General features: G+C 35.3%; 1 protein-coding gene across 9 annotated transcripts in view; it reads right to left on the minus strand.

Annotated features, from left to right (window-relative positions):
- Nucleotides 1–14253, minus strand: part of EBF3 (EBF transcription factor 3) — a 159708-nt gene that overhangs the window by 37286 nt on the left and 108169 nt on the right. The gene's annotated exons all lie outside the window — the stretch shown is intronic.

Raw genomic sequence — 14253 nt, forward strand, 5'->3', positions numbered from 1 at the left:
ATAATTTTCCATTGTTCTCTCTATTTATTGAGCTTTGGTGTTCCAGACAAATATAAGATAAGGAAGCAAGTCTGTGTACATAAAAGTGATAACAAAATGAGATCTGATATTACCTGAAGCTCAACCCATTGTAATAGGCTGTGGTTTCAAAGCACAAAAACAGCTACTTCATATACACAAATAAACCCAAAAATGCAATTTCTCAAATATTTTATACTCTGCAGCTAGTAGAACAAGTCACTGAAAATACATTAATGGAAAAACTATTTTACAGTGTACTGTCCCTTTAAGTATAAATAAAGTTGCGCGGTGACCTCATCACTTTATTTCGCAAGACGTCACCGCGCATTACGTGAAGCCCCGGCGATGCCTGTCACTCTACAGGCACGATTCCCGGGTAGGAGCAGTAAGGGGCCCCCAGATCTCCCTCAAGGTGGGAGAGTGCTCATGACGGCTCTGAGCCGTCATTAGCACCAGAGTGAGAAACTCTGTGACGGCTCAGAGCCGTCATTAGCACTCAAAGGGTTAATAAAAGTTGAATGATTTTTCTACAAAACTCACCATTAAAGTCTATGGGAATTATTGTAGACAAACAATTTGAATAGCATTTCTAAAAGATTGTGATCAGCCTCTATGTATTTAACCAAACCCTGCAAAGGGCTTCAAGATTTAGGTAAAGTCCCGCTCGGGAGCCGTAAGCATTTCAGCTCTCATGCAGGAAACTGCCAGAGCCAATCAGAAGCTCGAGTTGCACGTACCTGCAAATGACAGATGGTTTCTTGTTTGGGAGCTGCAATGCTTGAGGCATCTGAATAGGACTTTACCTATGTGCTTTTCCTCTTTTCTAGGTGCAATGCATAGTAAGTTAGGGTCAAGAATACAAATGTTTAACAATCTAATTTGTTGCATTAGAAAAAAAAATGTCAAAATTGGATTTTCTGTTGGATTGGAACAGAACAGACATAAAATGAAAACAAACGTGAAAACCCGTACAAACATCTCTACCAGTTAGAACAGTTCTGCATATTATCTACACTACTACAGCTATATTGCCACAACCTCTTGAAAATCTTTTTTCCGTATTGTCCAAAAAATGATATCATGGCCTCTGACACACAAAGCATCTGCGCTTAAACGCTAAAGCTTGTTTTTATTCATATTTCTAATAGATGAAACACCTTAATATGAGCCGTATAACGAGTAAGGTTTGTGTTAATTTGTAAACACTGCAATGCTTATCTAACTTATTCCTACTCTTGTTAAATAAAGCACAAGCCCCATTTGTTTATGGGAATACAGCTCATTCAAAATGTAATACCCACATGTGATTGTACTTCACCAATAAGAGAAGCTTTTATAGGAATCTCACTAATACAAAGCTTTAGTTTTTTTTAACATCATAGATCCAGTGTTTCAGCCACCATCACCCCCCTGAATTGCTGTGTAATGAGATGTCAGAAAAAAGAAGGCAATAAATTAGTTATTGAAGCAAACACAGATACCAAGTGAAAAAAGACACAAGCTGCTTAGGGATAAATAAAAGAACAAATGGATATGTATTGTGAGAATATGTTGGGTTCCTTGATGCTAGTGAACCTTATCAGGGATGAAATAATTCTGTTGCTTCAAGAATTGGTTCATTTAGGTATGAGGCGTTTTATCAAGATGTTAGACTCTTCTGGAATGAGTTTACAATCATGCATCAAGATTGCTGAAGTAGCTACATATATATGTATATAGATTTACTCACTTTTATACATATATAAATAAAACATTTTGCTTTTTTCTATCTTCAACATTAAGTGGACTAGTAACTTTTCTCCCCTGACTAGAAAATTATACTGATATTTTATTTTATACCCCTGAAATGAATCTTGCCCTGTACCATTCTTCACATTGGTTGTTTAGACCATAGCACACACACACATATCCATTGCAGGTTCCAATTGGATACAGATGTCAATGGGATTGTGCTCTGATCTAACCAATCAAGGAGCAGAAAGGTACAAGATTAATTTAACTATACTTAAGTACAATGGAGGAACTTCAGCCTCTTTTGTATGGGGTGAATAAAGCACATTTTGTTAAGGCCCATAAATACATTTCTTTCATATTTAAAACAATAAGTGGAATAAACCACCTACCAAAATTACTTCAGTTATACTTGTTAACAACTCTAAAATAAAATGTCTGAAGCAATATACATGGATATGAAAATAAAATATAGATATCTCATGCCAAGTAAGAAATTGCCACATTTATTGACTGAAACATATATGACCTCCCTTTGTCCTTTTTTTTTTTTTTCTTTTTTTTTTTTTTTTTTCTTAAGATAAATTGCTGTCCACTCACTGATACATTATGTCAGTTTGGCACAACACAGTCAATAATCTCACCTTGACTTGAAAAGTTGTTGATTTATCAGTTGCTCTGTGGGACAGAGTTACCACAACTTGAAAATATGTTACATGAGCTATCTTGGAATATGCGGAAAGAGCCTTTTGGTCCCAGTCACACAGAAAAAAATATATGTGTATATACAGTACATATATATATATATATATATATATATATATATATATATATATATATATATATATATATATATATATATATATATATATATATATATATATATATATATATATATATATATATATATATATATAGGCACATTTGTCTATCATCAGAAAATACTTTTTACATATATATATATATATATATATCTGTATGTGTGTGTGTATATATATGTATATATATATATATATATATATATATATATAAAGTATTTTCTGATGATAGACAAATGTGCCTTGTTAGGAGCAGCCAAAAAAACGTTTGACTTGTACTGATAACAAAAAGGCCATGCTGGTCACACTGGGTCCAAAGACGAAGCACCCTGTCACTGACTTGCTTGGGAAATTAGCAAATAATGTTTCCATTCCTTGATAAATGGCAGACAGTTCCCTCTCACCAATCATTTTTTAACATTTTGATGCATGTTCGCGATCTCGCTAGAGGAACAGAAAAGTTTACTGGCCCTCAATTTCAGATGATGAATGGAACTCTGTAAATGTGCGATTTCTATATGAGGTATAGTTCATTTTAAGCAACTCTAGTAAATGGGTGTCACTGATTAGGACAAATAGTCCGCTTGTTCAATAGCACAAATGGTCTAATTCTTTACATTTTCTTTAAGAAACAGAGAAAAGAAACAAAAACACACCAGCAAAATTCAAACTTAACAATTCATTAACCAAAGTATTTAATTTCTAAAATGTCTATTAGAGTGTGTTATTATATTTTATAATTCTAAGGTATATAACATAGTATTAAATATAAATATAACACTAAATGTTATGTATAAGTATTCTCAGTATGGTAATTGTGCACCAAATCAAGAAAAGCAACAAACTAATAAACAACAAATGTATATAATATACAGATGATAAAGGGGATACTTTAATGTGCTACTGAATGTAGATGTGTAGTTGTTTGCTGTCTAAGCGCTGGAATCCTATTGTTAAACATGCATAAACTTATAAAATATATTTTGCAGATACACACACTGGTATACAGAACTAGATGTTAGCATATAGTGCCACACACTGGCATACAGAGCCATACACTCTGCCATACAGATCCAACTATAGCACACAGAAACCACACACACTGTCATATAGAGCTTTACTTTAGCATACAGTGTCACACACACTGTCATATAGAGACACACATAAGTATACAGTGCTATACACTGTCATATAGAGCTTCACTTTAGCATACAGTGCCACACACACTGTCATATAGAGCTAAACTTTAGCATACAGTGCCACACACACTGTCATATAGAGACACACATAAGTATACAGTGCCATACACTGTCATATAGAGCTACACTTTAGCATACAGTGCACACACACTGTCATATAGAGCTAAACTTTAGCATACAGTGCCACACACACTGTCATATATTATAGAGACACACATAAGTATACAGTGCTATACACTGTCATATAGAGCTTCACTTTAGCATACAGTGCCACACACACTGTCATACAGAGCTACACTTTAGCATACAGTCAGTCAGTGCCACACACACTGTCATATAAAGCTACACTTTAGCATACAGTCAGTCAGTGCCACACACACTGTCATATATTATAGAGACACACATAAGTATACAGTGCTATACACTGTCATATAGAGCTTCACTTTAGCATACAGTGCCACACACACTGTCATAAAGAGCTACACTTTAGCATACAGTGTCACACACACTGTCATACAGAGCTACACTTTAGCATACAGTGTCACACACACTGTCATATAGAGCTTCACTTTAGCATACAGTGCCACACACACTGTCATAAAGAGCTACACTTTAGCATACAGTGTCACACACACTGTCATACAGAGCTACACTTTAGCATACAGTCAGTGCCACACACACTGTCATATAAAGCTACACTTTAGCATATAGTGCCACACACACTGTCATATAGAGCTAAACTTTAGCATACAGTGCCACACACACTGTCATATAGTGACACACATAAGTATACAGTGCCATACACTGTCATATAGAGACACACATAAGTATACAGTGCCACACACACTGTCATATAAAGCTACACTTTAGCATACAGTGCCACACACACTGTCATATAGAGACACACATAAGTATACAGTGCCATATACTGTCATATAGAGCTACACTTTAGCATACAGTGCCACGCACACTGTCATATAGAGACACACATAAGTATACAGTGCTATACACTGTCATATAGAGCTACACTTTAGCATACAGTGCCACACACACTGTCATATAAAGCTACACTTTAGCATACAGTGCCACACACACTGTCATATAGAGACACACATAAGTATACAGTGCCATATACTGTCATATAGAGCTACACTTTAGCATACAGTGCCACACACACTGTCATATAGAGACACACATAAGTATACAGTGCCATATACTGTCATATAGAGCTACACTTTAGCATACAGTGCCACACACACTGTCATATAGAGACACACATAAGTATACAGTGCCATACACTGTCATATAGAGCTACACTTTAGCATACAGTGCCACACACACTGTCATATAGAGCTAAACTTTAGCATACAGTGCCACACACACTGTCATATAGAGCCTCACTTTATTACACAATGCCACAGACTGTTATATAGGGCCACATCTGCAGACTGGCATACAGAACCACACATTACTATACAGAACCACACATTAGCATGCAAAGCAATACATTGGCATACGGAAGAATATATTAACACACATATCACCCTGTATTAGCATACAGAGCCACACACTGGTATAAAGAGTGTTACATTGGCACACAGTGATCTACATCAGTGTTTCTCAACCAAGGTCCTCAAATACCCCCAACAGGCCAGGTTTCATTATAGCTGAACCAGTGCACAGGTGAAGTATTTAGCCAATCAGTAACACTATAGTTACTAACCTGCTCTCACCGATCAACTGATTATTTCACCTGTGCACTGGTTCAGCTATAATGAAAACCTGGCCTGCTGGGGGTATTTGAGGACCGCGGTTGAGAAACAATGATCTACATTAACATGCAAAGCTCCATATTAATGCACAGAGCTACATACTGAATTACACAGCATACCTACACAAACACAGATAAACACAAGCATATAGAGATATGCTTTAGTATACAGAGGCACTCACTGATACCCAGAAATACTCGACAACATAGAGACACACATATATACATAACCATATGGCAACACATTAGCACACACAAAACACACATATATACATAACCATATGGCAACAAATTAGCACACACAAAACACACATATATACATAACCATATGGCAACACATTAGCACACACAAAACACACATATATACATAACCATATGGCAACACATTAGCATACACAAAACACACATATATACATAACCATATGGCAACACATTAGCACACACAAAACACACATATATACATAACCATATGGCAACAAATTAGCACACACAAAACACACATATATACATAACCATATGGCAACACATTAGCACACACAAAACACACATATATACATAACCATATGGCAACAAATTAGCACACACAGAAACACACATATATACATAACCATATGGCAACACATTAGCACACACAAAAACACATATATACATAACCATATGGCAACACATTAGCACACACAAAAACACATATATACATAACCATATGGCAACACATTAGCACACACAAAAACACACATATATACATAACCATATGGCAACACATTAGCACACACAAACACACATATATACATAACCATATGGCAACACATTAGCACACACAAAACACACATATATACATAACCATATGGCAACACATTAGCACACACAAAAACACACATATACATAACCATATGGCAACACATTAGCACACACAAAAACACACAAATATACATAACCATATGGCAACACATTAGCACACACAAAAACACACATATATACATAACCATATGGCAACACATTAGCACACACAAAAACACATATATACATAACCATATGGCAACAGATTAGCACACACAAAAACACACATATATACATAACCATATGGCAACACATTAGCACACACAAACACACACATATACATAACCATATTAGCAACACATTAGCACACACAAAAACACACATATATACATAACCATATGGCAACACATTAGCACACACAAAAATACACATATATACATAACCATATGGCAACACATTAGCACACACAAAAACACACACATATATACATAACCATATGGCAACAAATTAGCACACACAGAAACACACATATATACATAACCATATGGCAACACATTAGCACACACAAAAACACACAAATATACATAACCATATGGCAACAAATTAGCACACACAGAAACACACATATATACATAACCATATGGCAACAAATTAGCACACACAAACACACACAAATATACATAACCATATGGCAACAAATTAGCACACACAGAAACACACATATATACATAACCATATGGCAACACATTAGCACACACAAAACACACATATATACATAACCATATGGCAACACATTAGCACACACAAAAACACACATATACATAACCATATGGCAACACATTAGCACACACAAAAACACACAAATATACATAACCATATGGCAACACATTAGCACACACAAAAACACACATATATACATAACCATATGGCAACACATTAGCACACACAAAAACACATATATACATAACCATATGGCAACAGATTAGCACACACAAAAACACACATATATACATAACCATATGGCAACACATTAGCACACACAAACACACACATATACATAACCATATTAGCAACACATTAGCACACACAAAAACACACATATATACATAACCATATGGCAACACATTAGCACATACAAAAATACACATATATACATAACCATATGGCAACACATTAGCACACACAAAAACACACACATATATACATAACCATATGGCAACAAATTAGCACACACAGAAACACACATATATACATAACCATATGGCAACACATTAGCACACACAAAAACACACAAATATACATAACCATATGGCAACAAATTAGCACACACAGAAACACACATATATACATAACCATATGGCAACAAATTAGCACACACAAACACACACAAATATACATAACCATATGGCAACAAATTAGCACACACAGAAACACACATATATACATAACCATATGGCAACACATTAGCACACACAAAAACACACATATACATAACCATATGGCAACACATTAGCACACACAAAAACACACACATATATACATAACCATATGGCAACACATTAGCACACACAAAAACACACATATATACATAACCATATGGCAACACATTAGCACACACAAACACACATATATACATAACCATATGGCAACACATTAGCACACACAAAACACACATATATACATAACCATATGGCAACACATTAGCACACACAAAAACACACATATACATAACCATATGGCAACACATTAGCACACACAAAAACACACAAATATACATAACCATATGGCAACACATTAGCACACACAGAAACACACATATATACATAACCATATGGCAACACATTAGCACACACAAAAACACATATATACATAACCATATGGCAACACATTAGCACACACAAAAACACACATATATACATAACCATATGGCAACACATTAGCACACACAAACACACACATATACATAACCATATAGCAACACATTAGCACACACAAAAACACACAAATATACATAACCATATGGCAACACATTAGCACACACAGAAACACACATATATACATAACCATATGGCAACACATTAGCACACACAAAAACACATATATACATAACCATATGGCAACACATTAGCACACACAAAAACACACATATATACATAACCATATGGCAACACATTAGCACACACAGAAACACACATATATACATAACCATATGGCAACACATTAGCACACACAAAAACACGCAAATATACATAACCATATGGCAACACATTAGCACACACAAAAACACACATATACATAACCATATGGCAACACATTAGCACACACAAAAACACACATATATACATAACCATATGGCAACACATTAGCACACACAGAAACACACATATATACATAACCATATGGCAACACATTAGCACACACAAAAACACACATATATACATAACCATATGGCAACACATTAGCACACACAAAAATACACATATATACATAACCATATGGCAACACATTAGCACACACAAAAACACACACATATATACATAACCATATGGCAACACATTAGCACACACAAAAACACACATATATACATTACCATATGGCAACACATTAGCACACACAAAAACACACATATATACATTACCATATGGCAACATATTAGCACACACAGAAACACACATATATACATTACCATATGGCAACATATTAGCACACACATATATACATAACCATATGGCAACACATTAGCACACACAGAAACACACATATATACATAACCATATGGCAACACATTAGCACACACAAAACACACATATATAAATAACCATATGTCAACACATTAGCACACACAAACGCACACATATATACATAACCATATGGCAACACATTAGCACACACAAAACACACATATATACATAACCATATGGCAACACATTAACACACACAAAACACACATATATAAATAACCATATGGCAACACATTAGCACAAACAAAACACACATATATAAATAACCATATGGCAACACATTAGCACACACAAACACACGTATATACATAACCATATGGCAACACATTAGCACACACAAACACACATATATACATAACCATATGGCAACACATTAGCACACACAAACACACACATATATACATAACCATATGGCAACACATTAGCACACACAAAACACACATATATACATAACCATATGGCAACACATTAGCACACACAAACACACATATATACATAACCATATGGCAACACATTAGCACACACAAACACACACATATATACATAACCATATGGCAACACATTAGCACACACAAAAACACACACTGTCACAGATATTTGAATCTCAATTATAATTTTTTTTAATAAAAAAATATCTTGTGCAATGTATAAGCCATCTTTAATGTTCTTAAAAACTAATATAAGTGTTTATTTGATGTATCTTTACATAATTAATGAGTAAAACATTTTGGAATACTTTGACTATTTCTGACAATATACAAAACAACAAAAATAAACTAACACAGAAGTACTATACAGTACAAAATAAAACAGTTTGAGTTGTGGGTGGTAATTAGCAGTCCTTTGCTCAATTAATACAAGTTATTTGTTTAAAGAGCACTGACCTATGAGACAGCTAGTTTGTCTTGGTTGTTATGGTAAGGAGCTATTGACTATGGTTAACTGTGTCATTGATAGAATTCCATTTGACTGCACACAAACAATCATTAAAATCTTCCAATCTTTAGTTTCTCAAGTGGAATACAGAGTACTGTTTGTTGCACAGCAGACATCAAATGCATATGCTGAAGTAAAACATTAGTTTATAGAACAGATTTCGTACAGCTCGTGTATCAACCAAATGATAAATAACAGTGCCTATTCCAATACATTAGAAAAAAACTGCTTTGCAGTTCATAGAGGTTTTTGTGGGATTTTCACATTTAAAGGGACAGTAAACCTTAGTAAAGTCATTAATAGACATTCATGATTTAGACAGAGCATGCAATTTTAAATACACTTTCCAATTTACTTCTATTATTTAATTTGCTTACTTCTCTTGTTATCCTTTGCTGAAAGGTTTATCTAGGAAAGCTCAGGAGCAGCAAAGAACCTAGGTTCTAGCTGCTGATTGGTGGCTGCTTATATATACTGATTGTCATTGGCTCGCCCATGTGTTCAGTTAGAAACCAGTAGTGAATTGCTGCTCCTTCAACAAATGATACCAAGAGAATGAAGCTAATTTGATAATAGAAGTAAACTGGAAAGTTGTTTAAAATTGTATGTTCTACCTAAGACATGGAAGAATTTTTTTGGGGTTCCATGTCCCTTTAAGGTTATTCCAGTCCACCAGAAGGAAAAAAAAACTTAATGAACAGCTTTTGCATGTGCATTGAATATGTATGACAGTGTTACAAGCATTGTTGCAAACATGGCAGCCATGTAGTACACCAGCCATTTCAACAAAGGATACCAAAGAAAAAAAGAAAGAAGTTTGATAACAGAAGTAAATGGGATTGTTTTTTTTAAATGCACACTTTATATGAATCATGAGATTTGAATTTTTAATTTTGGTTTCCATGTCCCTTTAACAGTTCAACTACTTTTTCATGAATTAAGATACAGTAAAGAAAATGAGAAGTACTCAGCGGTTTGACATGAATGCGTGTGATTATGTAGCAAGATAAGGTTGCCAATGAACAGCCTTTTAAAACATCATCAAATCCCTTCTGTTGCGTATAAAAAAATACTACACAAAAGAAAATAACAACTCCTAATAAGTTATCTAAGGTTACTACTGTAACATACGTCAACCGCCAGCAAATGGATATTATAAAAGACAAAACAGCTTCACCATATTTGATTTTCAAGGTGAGACTGAGTGTTTTTTTTTCCTTGTGAAGCCTCATTATCCAAGGTATTGACTTTTTGTGCATTCAACAGGGAAAAGGGAGAAATAGAAAAATGCAAGAAATAAAGCTAACAAGATCCAAGGATGTTAAATACACAATAAATCCTCATGTGCCTAATTCTCTCCTAGCAAAAGGTTGCACACTACAAATGATGTCTGCCAGAGATTCCATGGAAGAATACAATTTCTTATTTGATATGTGATCTCCAACTTTATGACTGCTTCTAGTATAGTGGAGGTATATGATTAATTCTTGTTATAAAGAAGTGGATCATTGGAACAGTGCAACTATAATTTGCCAAAGGATTAAACACATACATAAAGTCAGCTCCAGAGCAGTTATGCACTATTGGGACCTAGCTAAACACATATAGGGCCAGATTACAAGTGGAGTGCAAAATATTGCTTTTGTTCCACTTTATAATACAAGCACAAGCAAATGTTCGCTGGTATTACAAGTGAGTGCGCATCTGTGGGCAGAAAATGTAAATATATATGTATATAAGCATATAAATATATATTTACAGGGAACACACAGTTCCCATAGACCCCAATGTAAAGGCACTTTTTGGTACCTTTTTTTCTAACACCCCGCACCCGCCAACTTTAGCCCCCCAAAACTGCTTAGTGCAGATACTTTATTAAAAAATAAAGATGCTACCATTTTTATTTTTTAATAAAGATTAATAAACTGTATTTTGGGGCCAATTGGTCTGACCTCACGGTAGCAATAACCAGACACTTGTAATGGCTGGTTATTTATCCCACGTCTGTAAATGGGTGAATGTTCCCATTAGCAGGTGAGCGGTAAATTAGTGCTCCACTTGTAATCTGGCCCTTAGTGAGCCAATGAATAGGTATGCATAGCCACCAAACACCATCTAGCTCCCACTTGTGCATTGCTGTCCCCTGAGCATACTATATATGCTTTTCAACAAAGGATACCAAATGAACAAAGTAAACGGAAAAAAAATCTTAACATCGCATGCTCTATCTGAACCATGACAGTTTCATTTTGACTTTAATTTCCCTTTAAAATACTGTTCTCTTTTAATGATTATATGTGGTTAACTTCTCAGCCAGTGAGGGAATGCAATCTGTTTTAGCTCAAAGGGTTATGCATAAAATATAATATTGCAAAATAACCTACTAAATGCTAATATAATACATCATTTAACATACTATCAGTAAAAAAAAAAGTGTGTTTAAACAAAACTCACATTTTGTGGATAATATGCATAGCATCAAATTCAGAAATTAATATAATGCTATCTAAGCATAATTTCACAGTAGCTTGTTCACTACCATCTAGAAGCCAATTAACTATTAACTGGCAATTATATACAGAATGATTGTTAATTCTTTTCTTAAGAGCTAGCTGCTTGAAAATTGTTATCTCTTTCTAATTTTTGACCTTCTTACAACAGGGTGAGGTGCACTGGGAATACTAAGGGCCAGCAGCAAAAAGCTGGACATGTGACATGTGACTCATTCTTTTAATTCACCGTGCTAATCAACTGAACTGCCACACTGTCCCAAGGTAATTGTATCTATATAATTGTTGAACGTTGCAGGCAATAATGAACGGATAGTTTGGGGAATGTCCTTTCCTGGTATAACAAGAAACTGTACAGTCAGTATTTGTTACCATAAGGGGGTTCCAAAATAAATAGTACCTTATTCTCTGTATTTGCAGAGCACTTCAGATTTAAGTACCTTATAAAGTGTCGCACACCTCTCTTGTTTCATTATCTTGAGGCCTTGTTGCCCTATCCAACATAGCAAGCTGAGAAGGTTAAATGTTAGTGAATTAAGACAGGCTGTGTGCACTGATAGGAAACACATGGACAATGTAGTAACCCCACCATTTAAAGGGACATTACATTCAATATATTTCTGTCATTTATTGTGTATGGGAAAAATAGGTACTATGGGGCCCATTTAACAAGCTCAATAGGGAGCTTGTGGGCCCGTGTTTCTGGCGAGTCTTCAGACTCGCCAGAAACACAAGTTATGGAGCTGCGGTCTAAAGACTGCTGCTCCATAACCCTGTACGCCTGCTCTGAGCCATAAATCAAACTATATAGATTCACTGGCCCCTATTTATGAACGGTCTTGAGGACCCGATCCGACAGTGCGGATCAGGTCCGCAAGACCTCGCTGAATGCGGAGAGAGCAATACGCTCTCCGTATTCAGCATTGCACCAGCAGCTCACAGGAGCTGCTGGTGCAACGCCGCCCCCTGCAGACTCACGGTCAATCGGCCGCCAGCAGGGGGGTGTCAATCAACCCGATCGTACTCGAAAACAACAACTGTAATACATTTTAAAAGTTCACTTTTACATCCAACAAAGATGATAATTATGTTAGTATGCCTTTAAATGACCAAGTCATTGTTTTATAAAAATAATAGTCAATATTAAAGAGATATGAAACCCAAAATGTTTCTTTCATGATTCAGATGGAGCATGCACTAAAAGAAATTTCAAAATTACTCCTATTATTACATTTTCTTCATTATCTTGGCATCTTTTGTTGAAAAGCATGGACATAAGCTCAGGAGTGTGCCTGGAACACTATATGGCAGCAGTTTTGCAAGAGTGTTATCCATTTGTAAGAGCACTAGAGTGCAGCACTATTTCCTGTCAGGTAGCGCTCCAGGCACCTACCTAGATATCTCTTCAACAAAGAATATCATGGGAATTAAGCAAATTTCATAATAGAAGCAAACTGGAAAAAAAAATTAAATTGTATGTTCTATCTGAATCACAAAATATTTTTTATGGGTTTCATATCCCTTTAAATGATCATTGTCACCAGTGTAATTTGTGCAGGGAGTTTCAGGGTATGCACTTCATTAGCAAGGACCAACAACTTCTTCAACTTCTTTAGTTTTGTATAAGAATCACTCAAATACATTTCAAAAAGGTTTCTTGTGCCTTTCTCAACCAATCGCAAACCGAGTCACTGATTGGTGTATACACACTGTGCACAAGCGTGACAGAGAGAGGCAAGCATGTGCACA

The sequence above is a fragment of the Bombina bombina genome, chromosome 9 (genome assembly GCF_027579735.1).
Source record: "Bombina bombina isolate aBomBom1 chromosome 9, aBomBom1.pri, whole genome shotgun sequence".
Classification (NCBI taxonomy): Eukaryota; Metazoa; Chordata; class Amphibia; order Anura; family Bombinatoridae; genus Bombina; species Bombina bombina.